General features: G+C 48.1%; 1 protein-coding gene across 2 annotated transcripts in view; it reads right to left on the bottom strand.

Annotated features, from left to right (window-relative positions):
- Window positions 1-12,957, bottom strand: part of EPS8L2 (EPS8 signaling adaptor L2) — a 77,493-nt gene that overhangs the window by 34,114 nt on the left and 30,422 nt on the right. The gene's annotated exons all lie outside the window — the stretch shown is intronic.

The raw sequence follows: 12,957 nt of genomic DNA, 5'->3' as shown, positions 1-12,957 counted from the left end.
TGATTTAGCTCACACCAAGTGGGAATATGGGGTTTCTTTGGCTGTCCTGAAATGAGAGTGCTGGCTGGGAGGGCAGTTAAAAACTGGTTATAGTTAAACAAGTACAAATCTCTCGGGTATATTAGACTGTAGGTCTTTCACAATGTTTTCTTGCTAAGTTGCTGTCAGGTGCTTACCCCTGTGGGCTGTCCCTGATCTGAGTTCAGGCTGTGAAATGCTCGTCAGGCATGAAAGATGGTGAAACTGGGATTAGGGCTTGGATTGCGTGCAGATTTGCAGCATGCTTTTGTTTTTGTTGCCAGGGCTTTAGTATGAACCTTTTCCCCTAGCCTCCTTTTTCATCTCTGTTATACTTTAATTTTTATTAGGCTTCCAGGGAGGACTGAGTGCATTTCAGAGCCTGGTTAGGGCTCTTTAAGCATTGCCAGCAGGTGTCTCTCCAGAACTAGCATGGACCCAAGGGTTGCTTTCCTGTGATTTCGCTTGCAATTTTCACCTTATCTCCTTTGCCAGCACAGCAGAGTTTTCAGATCGTGCCCCTCTTGGTGCTTCTCAGAAGACAGAGGGGTGAGCACCGGTGGCAAACCTACTTGTGGATGCAGGAGCATCCTAAACATATAAAAACGGGGCTTAGAGACGATGCAGATGAAAAGGGACACTGCAGCTGTCATTCAGAGCCCAATGAGGGCTGATAGAAGCTGATTCCTAATGCCTTTAATTTTTAAGCCTGAGAGGTGCCTTTAGCTCGGCAGGACACCCGTGTACTTTGCACCTTGTATCTCTGACTGAAAACATAGCAGCCTCAGAGGCTAATTTCTGGTAGCACCAAAGTGGCTGCTATTCACAAGCAGAAATGATTTATTGGTGGACACGGTGGCAGAAGCGTTAACTAAGACTGAGCCAGTGCCTTTTATACTGCAAGCACTGAATCAGAGGTGGAGGGAAGGCAGGTTCATGGGGAAAGACCTTGGGCAGCCAGTGCAGCTTCCCACTCAAGCGTTAGCTTCCGGAGTGGCCTTAAGTAAATTAATCAATATATCAGTGTGGCCGTTCTTCAGCTTAGACTCCCATTAAAGAGTCAGTGGCATTTTGTTTGCTGTGTTTTAATTGCAGTCTGCCCTATTTCCAATGTGGGGCAAGGTCTGGAATAGAAGAGCACATGGTAACACGTAATCCATTGGGATTCGTGTCTAATGTGAGCAACTTTTTTCTCTCTCGCTAACCTCAATTTCCTCACCGAGCATTTCTCATGTAAATAGATGACACTAATGGAAATGAGAACACCACGTTTGTGCGGGATGGAGACAAATTTGGATTTTAAGACATTCCATCCTCCCTTTTTTTTAAAAGGGAGTGGAAAAGGCCAAAGCGGTCAGTCTGGAAACACAGGTTTTTTTACATTAGGACAAGCAAATGTCTCCAGCCCTGACAGGAAGGGCATTGAGCACTGTGAGCTGGTAGTTCCTGGGGAAGGGAAGGTATACTGGGGAGACAGGATTTCCAGAGGGAGAGTTAGCATAGGATTACGCTTAACTGGGCAGAGCTCAGTGGGAAGGCTCACGCACTGCCTTGCATGTGTTTTGCTCAGCTCCATCACCACTCAGTTCTCCAGAAATGACCACACTCCTCCTCTTCCTCCCCTCATTGCAAAGGAGTTGGTCAGCAACCCTGCAGATAGCTTTATGCCCGTCTCGGGGGTCAGCAGTCAGCCCTGCTGTCCTGAAGAGGTCACGCTGGGCAGCAACATGGGAAGGATCTGTGTTTCTGCAGCCAGACTGTCTTCCTGCTAGAAGAAGAGGTCACAGAGCTTAGCAGTGGTCAGCACTGCGTCTGCTTGCCTTGAAGCTGGCTTCTGGGGTCCTCTTTGATGCCTTTGCCCTATCCTCCAAGCTCAGAGAAGCTGCAAGTGTCATGGACAGAGGAGATCTTGGCATGCACCTTTAAGAAAATGTTTGGAAGAAATGCCCTTGAAGATCTCGAGAACCTGCTGAAACCTCAGACTTCTGCACAACCTCATTTCCCGACATCTGCACTTGCTGATAAGCTCACTCAGTACTTAGGCCCCTGTAGTTATCGGCAGCCTTTTCCAGCGAAAGAAGCAAGCCCTGGATGAGGGCCCTGCTGCCCAGTAGGATGTGCTGCAGTGAGGATGGAGCGAATATGAGATGAGGAGGATGGAGACAGGCTTTTCTCTCTCTTCAGCCTGCTCCTGTTTGTAAGCAGTCGCTCCAATCACTTAGGAAGGTTCTCATATCCCCATAAAGCATCTACAACTAAGCCCTTTTTTTCTCCAGTGCTCTCCTCACAAACTTAACAGCAGCAAGTGAAATAAAAGAAGGGGAGATGAAACGCAGAGGTTCCCAGGTCCCTTTGTTGATTCTCCTTGAGGGGATTTCTGCATAATTTTTAAGAGCCACAGAAGCAGAACAATGCTGTGCCTTTTTTTGTCTTAGGATGCCATTCAAGTGACGTCCCAGAAGCTGCCCAGGCCAAGGAAGGGAGCGTCTCTGCATATTCTCTTTCCTGTCTCTTTCTTTAAGATGTCTGCTTGTTCCTCCTGAAATCTCTTCCATCTTGTTGGCTTCTACCTGGCCCCCATCCTTCTCCTTTCTCTGTCTCTCCCCGGCATCCTCAAAAGTAACCAACCTGCCTGAAAACACCCGGGCTTTGTGGGGACAGCAGGGTGCCAAAATAATGAAATGTCCTTCTTGTCTAGTGCTTAGTTTTGATTTAAATACAGAAAGAAGATTTTAAGGATCCAGACTGCAAATCATTATAGCAGTCAATCTCAAATCATGTCTATCTGGGAAGCGTGGATGCTTTTTAAAAAAAGGGTTTTTTCATCCATTTACTTAAAAGCAGTGTGATGAAATGTTACATACCTTCCTGTGGATGCGTAATTTTTTGCCTTAGCTTAAATCTAGCGCTGGCCATTCTGGGCTGAACTGGACATGCCACACAGAATAATGCCTGCATGGAGATCTGCGGCTGTTTAACCTTACGGTTCAAATGGGATCCTTTGTGTTAAACAGGTAAACTCCCTTCTTCAGAAAAGACTTCAGAAGACAGGGCACTTCTCCTGAGTGGCTCCTTCACTCTCTTTCTGCACAGCTCTGTCCTCCATCTGCTTAATTTCATATGAATGAACACTGGCATGTTAGCAGCATTAGGTAATTTCCTCCTGGTTTATCTGACACCTCTCGTACTTTGCATTTCTATGGCATCTTGCAATGGAGAAGACCTAAGTGCTGTAACATGTTATCTAATCTACACTATGTCCCCAGGAGGCAGAGAATTTGTATAATCCCCATGTGATAAATGGAGCGGCAGAAATATAAAGATGACTTTCCTGTGATCAGGTGGCCGCCGCTGTCAGAGCTTAGATCACGATGTGAAGCCAGGGTAGAGCTACCTGAGCTCTTGTTCAGGTCTTGTCCCTAACTCTCCTCCCTGCTGCCAATAAAACTCCGCACAAAGATCCCTAGGGCCGGTCCATTTTTCCCCATCTGCTTCCTAATAGTACCTGCAACACCTCTGCACTGCTGTTTATTCCTGCTCTGTGCCTTGAGAGGCTGCAGCTGTGGAAGACTATTGGGATAGAATATGGACTGCATTGCAAAGGGCAGGATTGCTGCAGGGCTCTGGCACTAGTACAGCAAACATCTGAAGGTGATAAAAGCTGGCATGATCCCACAGTGACCACTATTATGCTTTTTCCCTTCTGTCTGCCAGGATAGCCAAAGAGACAGGAAAACAATAGAGCTTTGTCCCTTGCTTTCGGTCTCAGGTAACAAATAAAACTCATGGCGTGGGGATCCTGGGTTGTCAGGGTGGAGGTGGCTGGTATGGTCTGCTGCTCTGGCCTCAAGAGCAAGGGCAGGTGTGAGCAAGGGCACAGTCGCTCCTTTGCTGAACCTAAATGCTCGGTGTTTGACTAGCATGGATCATCCAGAAAGGTTTGAATGACCCGAGCTCAGATGCCGTGTGGCACGTTTGCACACACAGAACCAGATCGCTTAGGGTAAGTCACCTCATCTATTGTCTCTGAGGATTTGGCCCAGTAAGTCCTGAGACCTGGTACCCAGAGGTGTGAGAAAAACAGCAAAGCCATTCTCTGAAGAAATGTTATCCTGTTATCTGTCATCAGTATCTTATGGATAGCCAGCTCTGGGCAAATGATGTTTTCCGCTGGCACCAGTGGCCACATGAGGAAACAGAAAAAGTTCAGACCGCTGCAGAGGTAGCAAGGTAAATTTTACCAAAGGGCTCAAAATTGTGTGTTGGCTAAAATTTTGGCTGGAAGGGAAGTGTGTCCTGTTTGGCTTTATGTTAGGGAGTGGAAGGGATAAAAGATAATAATAACTGAGGAAAAAAAATAGGATCAATTCACATCCTGGAGAGACGTGGTTATCGGTTTGGTCCAGGAAGCCAAAACACATCTTTAGTGCCAAGTTTTCTCCCCATTTCCATGCAACGCCCTTTTTTCCAGGGAGTTAGGACATGGCTGTAAACACTCCCTTCATCCTGGCAGAGTGTGTGCACAAGATATCGGCTAGCGGGATAAATTCTTCCCTCTGGGACCTGGGTTGGAGGTGAAGTAACTCTGTTAAATTCCCTAGGGGTTTGAAGCGGTGTAAAGAAGGGCAGAACTGAGCTTGTTATCTTTAATGCATGGCCTCTGCTAAGGAAACAGGGCAGAGCATCCCCAGTAAAACGTACCAGTTGGGCTCAAGCATGAAAAAAAAGGATGGTCCTAGGGGTACGACACCTAGTAGGGGGCCTGGGCTTGGTCCCTACCTCCTCCCTGCCAGCTTCCCAAGTGGCTTGTGAATATTCACAAGTGGGATATCAGCTTAGGAAAGAGAGAAAGAGGCTTTTCTGGGGTCCAGCTTATCTGATCCTGAAGTGGATATCTAAAATAAGTTAGCCGAATGATGTGCCCAAAGCACCTGTGGTTACTGACTGTACTGGAGTGACCCTGGACAGCTGCGTGCAGAAGATGCTTGTGCCTCGGTATGCAGGGTGCACAGGCGGGACAGTGTGCTCCGCTTTCCCCAGATAGTTAGCAGGTTACAGAGTTTTCTTTCTGCTCTTTTTGCCTTCTGTTAAGTGTCTGTGAGAGGGCAGAAGAACGGCCTCAGGACTGCCGTGACACTAAGCGTTCCTGGGGCTTCAGGGGAATTTGAGCGCTGGCGGAGGGAGCGCCTGCGGGTGCTACGCTGGACAGCCCGCGGGGGGCTTGCAAGCCACTTCCAGGCAGGATCCCAACACTCAGTCCCAAGACCGCATCTCTTTCCGTTCTGTTTGCGTTCCTGTAACTGCTCTAAACAAAACTCACTTAGGCTCCTACTCTGCAACGGGGCCAAAATCAGCTGTGGCGTAAACAGGTGCCTCTGACAAATGCAGCCAGTTACACCAGCAATGCAAGAGCCCTGAGATCCCCTCCATGCACATCCTCCTCTGATTAATTAGGAAGTTTTATCACATAGGATCCTCCCTGATCCTCCCGTATTTGTGTTTTGCTGTTGCTGGGTGGAAGGCACAGTAGAAAATGTGGAGGACAGACAAGCAGTATGTGAAGCAGTCTGCAATGAACCTAAGCATATTATCAGCCTAGTAATACACATGATACAGTATATCCATAATACTTTGGTAGTGCCTTTGCCCCTGTAGTACCTCCGAATGATACCTGCACAACCCCTGTGGGATGCAGCCATCTCTGGTGGAGGCTGCAGGAGGGAGACTGTATCCGAGAAGGGAAAGTCTTATCTTCTGTCCCTGTCTGGCTAGGTTTGGAAGATAGGCTGGCAAACAGCCTTGCAGGGCAGATTTCAGAGTCCTCGTGCTGGCAAGACAAGAGTATGGCCCCTGCAGCGCATGCCATCTCTATAGAGGCTCTAACTATATGACAACAGGGGCCACAGACCCAAACACCTGGTTATCCTGGAAGGATTGAGAAGGGGCCCAAGAGTCAGAACTATTGGTTGGGTGCTGAGCTTCTGGCGAAAGCTCTAGTGAGAGACACAGCCACAAAGCTGAGACGTTTTGCAGGTAGGAAATCAGTGCTGGGCAATTCAGGGCTGAGATGCCAGTGTAAAATTGGTGTGAGCATGAGCAGATTTGGCCCTGCAATTCCTGTCTGATATTATTTATGTTCCTTTGCACCAACATAAACAACATCAGTCAGCTGGGAACGACCACGCTCTCCCTCCCAGCAACAACAATGAAGAAGAGCCTCAGCTTGCCATTCGAGTTGAGCTACAAGAATAAAATGAGTAGAAGCATGAATAGCTCCCCCATTTCAGTCATGAGTTGGGACCCAAAGAATCATGAATTGGCTTGAAAATGAGGAGTTTCTTTTTGAAACTTTGAAAGCATAGAGTCTTTGTGCTTTTGTCAGCCTTTGTGAGCCTGTATGGTGGCACATTTCAAGCTGTTCCCCGTGTCTCTGACAATTTCTCATCTTTCTGTTAACAGATAAATGAACTTCTTGCAAAATCATGCTGTTCTAAGAACTGGGAAGCAAACCTTGCCCAATGCAAAAATGAGGTGAAATGCAGGATTATGTTTATCATCTCATTCACAATACCAGGCCAAGGACCTCTCCCTGATTCCCTGCACCCACTAGAGCCCTTTCTGGCCTCCCCGTCCATTAGAACAGCCTAGGGCAAGCCCTGACTGTTGCCTTCTGGAGCTTGCCAATTTTATATGTTATCTGTATATTATATACACCAGTGCATACACTCTTTGTAGTAAACTGCCAGTGTAGCGTGAACAGGTCCTTGTGCCAAACCAACAGGTCAGGACACAGCCCTCCAAAGGAGAAACAAAGCAGTAAATGCCTCTGTATGCTAATGAAAATCATGCAGATTTGCTGGGCCTGAGTTACAAAGCAGACTTATGAAATAGCATCCCTTCCCAGGATCTGCGTGCTAGGCCAGATCTGATCTGGCAATCTGATCACTTATCTTCTGTAGTACAGCTGTGTCAATCTGACAGGTTCCTACTTCTTTACAGAGTAGGAGGATGCTCCAGGTTCTGCAGGGTTAGTCAAAGATCTGATTTCTGGCATTGCACAGACCTGCTGTGTCTGAGCTCCTAGCAGCGACGCATTTGCAGGTCTGTATCTTGCTTGCGCTGTTGCAGAGGCTTCCTTGCTAGGGAGTTCCCATGACTGGCTGGCAGAGCCTCAGTGCTGGGGAGGACTTGTGGGATATACTGACCTCCGCCCCCACTCTCCTGCCCTGCGCTGTGCCACCCATTGCCCCAGTCTCCTCCACAATGCAAGACTATTTCAGGGAAGGAAAAACTGCAAGACATTGTAATACTATCGCTTGCAAAGGTGCCGCGTTGGGCTGGCTAACAGCCTTTGGGCTAACACAAATTGTTTTGCATGAAGGAGCTGGAATAAGCAATGCCACAGAAGAGTTTCACTGGTAGCAGCAGTGCCATGCCAAAGGTCTGCCAAAGAGTCAGCCTTTGACCTTAGCTGCATGGCCTGTGGCTTGCTTATATGCTTGGACATGACCACTGCTTTCCTGTAAGGCGGAAATTGACCTGCAAAGACAAGTAAATCTGTGGCATTGCAAGCATATCTGCTATCCAGTGAAAGGAGAAAGGCAGCAGGAACAATACACCACCAAATGCTTTGTGGTAGCTGCCCAAGCTCCGGTTTGGAAGCATCTCTGCAGCTTCTTTCAAAGCATCAGGCTCCCTGTTTTTCCTGTTACCACCATGGTACTAAGAACTGCCAGAAGTTGTCTGTAAAGGTTGTAGTGATGCTGGAAATCTGTGCATGGTGCAGCTATCGCTCTTTGGTGGTGCTTTAGTGCATGACCTGGAAGCTCTTGAAATGAATGAAAAGGCTCTCATTGACTTTGGGTCAGCTGCTTTGTTGATAGTGTGTCGGCAGGCGTTAGTAGATGTCATGAGGCTAAATTCCTCCTCAGCATGCTTAACATTTGCCACTAGCTCAAATCCAAGTGCTCACATTCCTTTTTTATTAGCTGGAGACACAACCCACTCCAGGAAAGCAAATAAAAACCTGACCCACCTCCCGGGTTGTGCAAGGACTGTGTACATCAAGTAACACTGCGTATTTGTATCCAGCTTGCCAAGGAATGCAGGGATGTAAAGCAATATGTACAGTAGCACGCTGTCCAGTGGGCAAAAACCCAGGGGGCACCCAGCAGAAGATAATCAGACTATTGAGAAAATGCAGGGGAAGCTCATGGGCAGAGATATTCCCTTTTCCTTTATAACCAGAGCTGGATGACAAATTATTTTTTCATCAAACAATTCAAAATATTTTGTTCTCAATTTCTCATGGCCATTAACAGTATTTTTGAACTTCAGGATACATTTAGAAGATAATATGCTAGTATTTAGTACTTGATTTAAACAAAGAAACTGAGGAATTGGCTTTACCTGAAAACCCGAAAAGTTCATAATGAAAAGTTTTTTTTTTTACTGTTATTAAATGATACAGCTTTTGTTCCCATTGTATTCAGGCCTATCCAACAGCTAATTTTCATTCAAGAAAATGTTCCTGTGAGTAAGCCCTGAGCAGTCCCTACTTGCAAGGAGAGAAATCATGCTCAGCAGCCTCAAAGTGGCAAGGAAAAGGGGTCTAGAGATGAAGGGTGGGCACTGCAGAGTGAGAGGTGCTAAAACCCTCCTTGCGGATCCCCTGTCACTAACTATCATCTCAAAGGCAATGCAATGCAATCATGAGGCTTGCCTGAGGAAACTGCAGGAGGTTAGAGCAGTTGCGTGGCAGCTTTTAGGTCTGAGGAAAGGAGAGGGTCACGGGCGAGCAGAGACAGTGGCCCAGCACAGAGCCTTTTCTCCCTGTGGCATAGCCTAAGAGTGGGCTGTGCTCTACCCTTGGGCACGTACAGGCATCACTAGCCGGCAGCTGTGTGGGCACCTGTAGTTGAGAAAGGAGTTTGGTTTATGGGGTGGGAATCTCTGGGTAGCCAAGCTGGGTGAGATGGGAAGCAGCAAGGACTTGGTTGCTTCTGGATAGGAGAAAGCTCTCTATCATCAGGCCTGGGGAGCGTCTGCTACTAGCAATTAATGTAATCTTGGGCCAAGCAAACCAGTCAGGCTTCCAGCCGGCAGCATACAGAGCAAAGCCTGCTCTTAGCAGTAGCTCTGGTCAGTACTGAGCTGAGCCTACACATCTCCAGGTTTGCCCACTATTGGGTTTTGATCTGCAGAAACCAAGAGAAATGCTGATTTCCCTATTTTTTTCTTCCAGCCATATTTCATGCCAGAGCATTAAATGTCTTGAGGCTTTAAACAAAAGGGTCATCCACATGGCAATATTGGAAGGAAGCCAGAATAATCTGAAGCTGGAATCTCTGGTGGGAAAGGGGACATGAAGAAAGAAGATGAAATGGCAGGGAGGGAGCCATGGCAGAGGACAATGGAGTTATTCAAGGCAGGGTGGTGGGGGAGATAGGGAATTAGTGTCTCAGGCATTGCTCTGACACAGACTTGTGAGAGCAGATCGGTACTGCCAAGAGCTTTCTTGCAGTGGGCTGGGGAAGAAAACAGCAATAGCACAAGAGAAAATTGCACCACTTCAGAGGCTGGGCCTTTCACTTGCAGTACTCCATCTACTGCAGGAGCGCTTTAGCTCCCCATTCTTGGGACAGTGCCCATTGCACAGTGCAAAGACATCAAGGGACAGTCCCACCTCTGAGCAGCTTTCAGTCTATCCTGGCAATGGGCAGGAGCAGGGGGAAGAGCGATACCCAAGCGTGAAGCGCGTTGGCAACAGGCATGCAGCTGATTGGAGGCAGACACAGCTATGTGTCCATGTGCTCTGTCTTGCGCTCTTGAGATCTTGGGTAAGCAGAGAGCAAGCAACAATTTGCCTCTGTACCATGCTCATGCTGCCAAAGAGTGAGACTGGTCTTCTGGAGGAAATGTGTGACACCTCTGTCCCTCCCTGCCTCCGGCTGGTGGGGAGTAACACCTGGGATTTGCCCCTGGGTACCCAGGCAGGGAGAAATTCCCATGCTGAGAACACACAACAAGGTCTTTTGAGATGAGGTCCCATGGGAGGAGTGTTACGTATGAGAAGAAATGGGCCCAGCAAACCTCTGTCAGGTTGCTGCCACTGTGGTCAGCACCAGCTTCCTCAGTTGCACTGCCATTTCTCAAATGGGGATCTGCAGGACAGTCTGAGAGAAGTGGTACTTCCTCTCTACAGCAAGGGCTGTAGACATTACTTCCGTATAAAACAATACCTTTAAAGGTGCAGCCTCACTACTTTATTGATGGTAACAGAATTCTGCATTAGGGCATTTGCTGACTTCTCATGAGAGTAAGATCTACAGTAGCTAAAAGTAAACACCTGGCCTTCCTGCCGTGCTACTGAATGTCAGAAATTGTCTCAATGGATGCCAGTGCTTTCCATTTTTTAGCCTTTCTTGAAAGACATAGAGGACATCTGCAGTTGAGTGAGACGCAGACGTCACAGATGAGCAAGGGTACACCAGGGACTCCCAAGCATGGCCACAAGGCCATGGGCAAACCATCAAAGCTAGAACAAGATGTCCATTGTACAGGGTGGACAAGCCCAACCACGTGCTCAGGGATTTCCTTTTTTACAGACCTGGTGTTGAAAGGGAAGTGGCATGGTGGTGTTAAATGTGAATTTATGTCTGTGTGGCACAGTTCAGCTGCTGCCCAGATCCATTTGGGTTCATGCGTGTGTGGGGTGCTCTCCTACCGAACTGTGTGGCTAACTGAGCTCAGCTTCTAGTCAACACTCTTTATAGACAAAATCTGTGCATGTTAAACCCATGTCCAAGGCCCTCTTCTAGAGGGCTGTGGAGAAGAAGCAGCACCACTGTGCTTCCACTGATAACTGTGTCACTGCCATGTGGTCTTCAGCTGAAATAGCAATTACAAGCTCATAGTTTGGGCAGGCAAGAACCATTAACTAATGCTAAATAATGATCCTTTTGTTGGTCATCATGCCAAGCCACCAATAGAAAATGCATATTTACAGTGCAGCTTTATGAAAAGAGAGGCTGTCTTGAGTTAGTTTTTTTGTCTTTCTGCTTCTGGGGCCATTCCTGCGTTGGCACAAGCAAGTTCAAGGCTCTGGACATCAGAAGATCCATGCTCATTTCTGCCACTGAGAAGGGTTTTGTTTTGGTTCATACTGCTCTATGTTAGATACTCTTTGAGATTCGAAAAGATAAATTTAATTCTTGGATGATTTCTTCTGCCTGTTGACCTGTGATTCTTGTCCCTGTGCCTTATCTGTAGTGGTTTTCTCACAACAACAACCCCAAGGTCCTATTTCAAGCAGGGTGCAAGCTTGTGAGGATGGGGGAGAGCAGAGATCAAGGGATTACAGTCTGGGGGTCATGCAGGGGTCAGTCAAGTCTTGTCTCAGAGGTCTCTTCATATGGCTGCGGGCTGAAGGCCCCATTAGGAGATGAGGGAGGCGCACGGAGAACCCTAGGGATGAGAGTATGACGTTGGTTCATGATCATTAAAAGCAGTTTACTGCTTTGCCATCAGTGCATTCTGCTTAGTTAGGGCCAGCATCCTCTGCCAAGCAGCTACCAGTGGCTTCTTCATGGAGCCAGACCAGCGGGTACTGTCTCCTGGGTGCCGCCTGCTCGATGGAGTCCTCTGCTCTCTGCTTCCCAGCTCAGCTTCCCGGGGCAGATGATACCTGTCCCAGGGCCATGCTAGGCCAACGGGAATGGCTGTTCTCTTTGTGCTAGAGCCCCGTGTCCGGTTACAGCACCAAAGTGTTTCTTGGGTTACGAGAGGCATGCGGTGTCAAGCGATCGTGCCTTGCAGGCTGCTGATTTTCAACGACACGTTTCATCAGCCTAATTCATGCTACAGGCGGCGAAATCCATTTTCCAGCCTTTTGCCCCAGTGAATTTTGGTCTTTCCCCAGAGACAAGTGTATTAAGCAGGAAGCCAGGCAGGTTGGAGCCAACTGGCTGCATCTCAACAGTTTGCATGCAAGATGAGCACTGCCCTCCTGCCAGGCCAGCATCTCTCACCTCTGTTGTGCCCCTCCATGTGCCTCACCATGTCACCCCTGTGCCAAGGATCCCAACCGGGAGCATCTGCCCAGCCATGCTTTGCCCTTTCCTGCTGCGTTTGTGTGTGCCCCGGCACCTGAAGTGCCGCTGGTCTGTCTTGTGTGCGAGAAGCAAAGATACCTGAGGAGTCGGTCAGGTGTGACTCTTGGCAGGATGCAGGAAGGCAGTTGAGCAACACAGGGACAGAGACAGTAGAAAAATAGAAACAAGCTGCTCTGAACACTGCTGCACAGCCATTTCCTTCTTACAGCCCCATGCAAATGTCACTAGACTCCTTGAACTCCTTTTGCCTATATGCATCTCCTCATGGTTACAGTGACAAATCCTTCACTAGAGACAGGACTGTCTGTTAAACCGTGAAAACAGTTTAGGCAAATGCCTGCAGAAGTCCTCCTAGTGATCACCACAGAAGAGTGCTGTGGAAAGTGCTATGCAAAAACACTTCCTTTCTAGCCTTTCTCTTGGCTTCTGCCAGAGACACAATGGTTTCCCCCCCGCCACAGCCTTTCATTTAGGTTCAGAGTAGAAGCCAGTAAGTGGAGAAGGAGCTTTATTTATTTATGGTATGCATTAACATTTATTCAGCTGGTTGCTGTGCATTGAGTAAGGTAGCAACATGATAGGTGCCAGCCGTTCTCCCTGCTGCTCACCGAGCCAGGGCTCTCTCCCTGTGAGCAGCCACAGACTCTTCCAGAATATGGAGCTGAGCAAATGCAATACCATTTCGTTAAGGGGGAGGGTGGGAAGGATAAGTATCCTGCTCTCATGACAGCCAGAAAACTCCCTGGAGACTAGCTGGGGGCAGTCCTTTCACCCTCTGTGCCTGCACGCAGATGAGGCATCATCCATTTGCTCTTGCTCCTACTAG

This window comes from Struthio camelus, chromosome 5 (genome assembly GCF_040807025.1).
Source record: "Struthio camelus isolate bStrCam1 chromosome 5, bStrCam1.hap1, whole genome shotgun sequence".
Classification (NCBI taxonomy): Eukaryota; Metazoa; Chordata; class Aves; order Struthioniformes; family Struthionidae; genus Struthio; species Struthio camelus.
The sequence above is the reverse complement of the archived record's forward strand: the minus strand, read 5'-3'. Positions and strand labels throughout refer to the sequence as shown.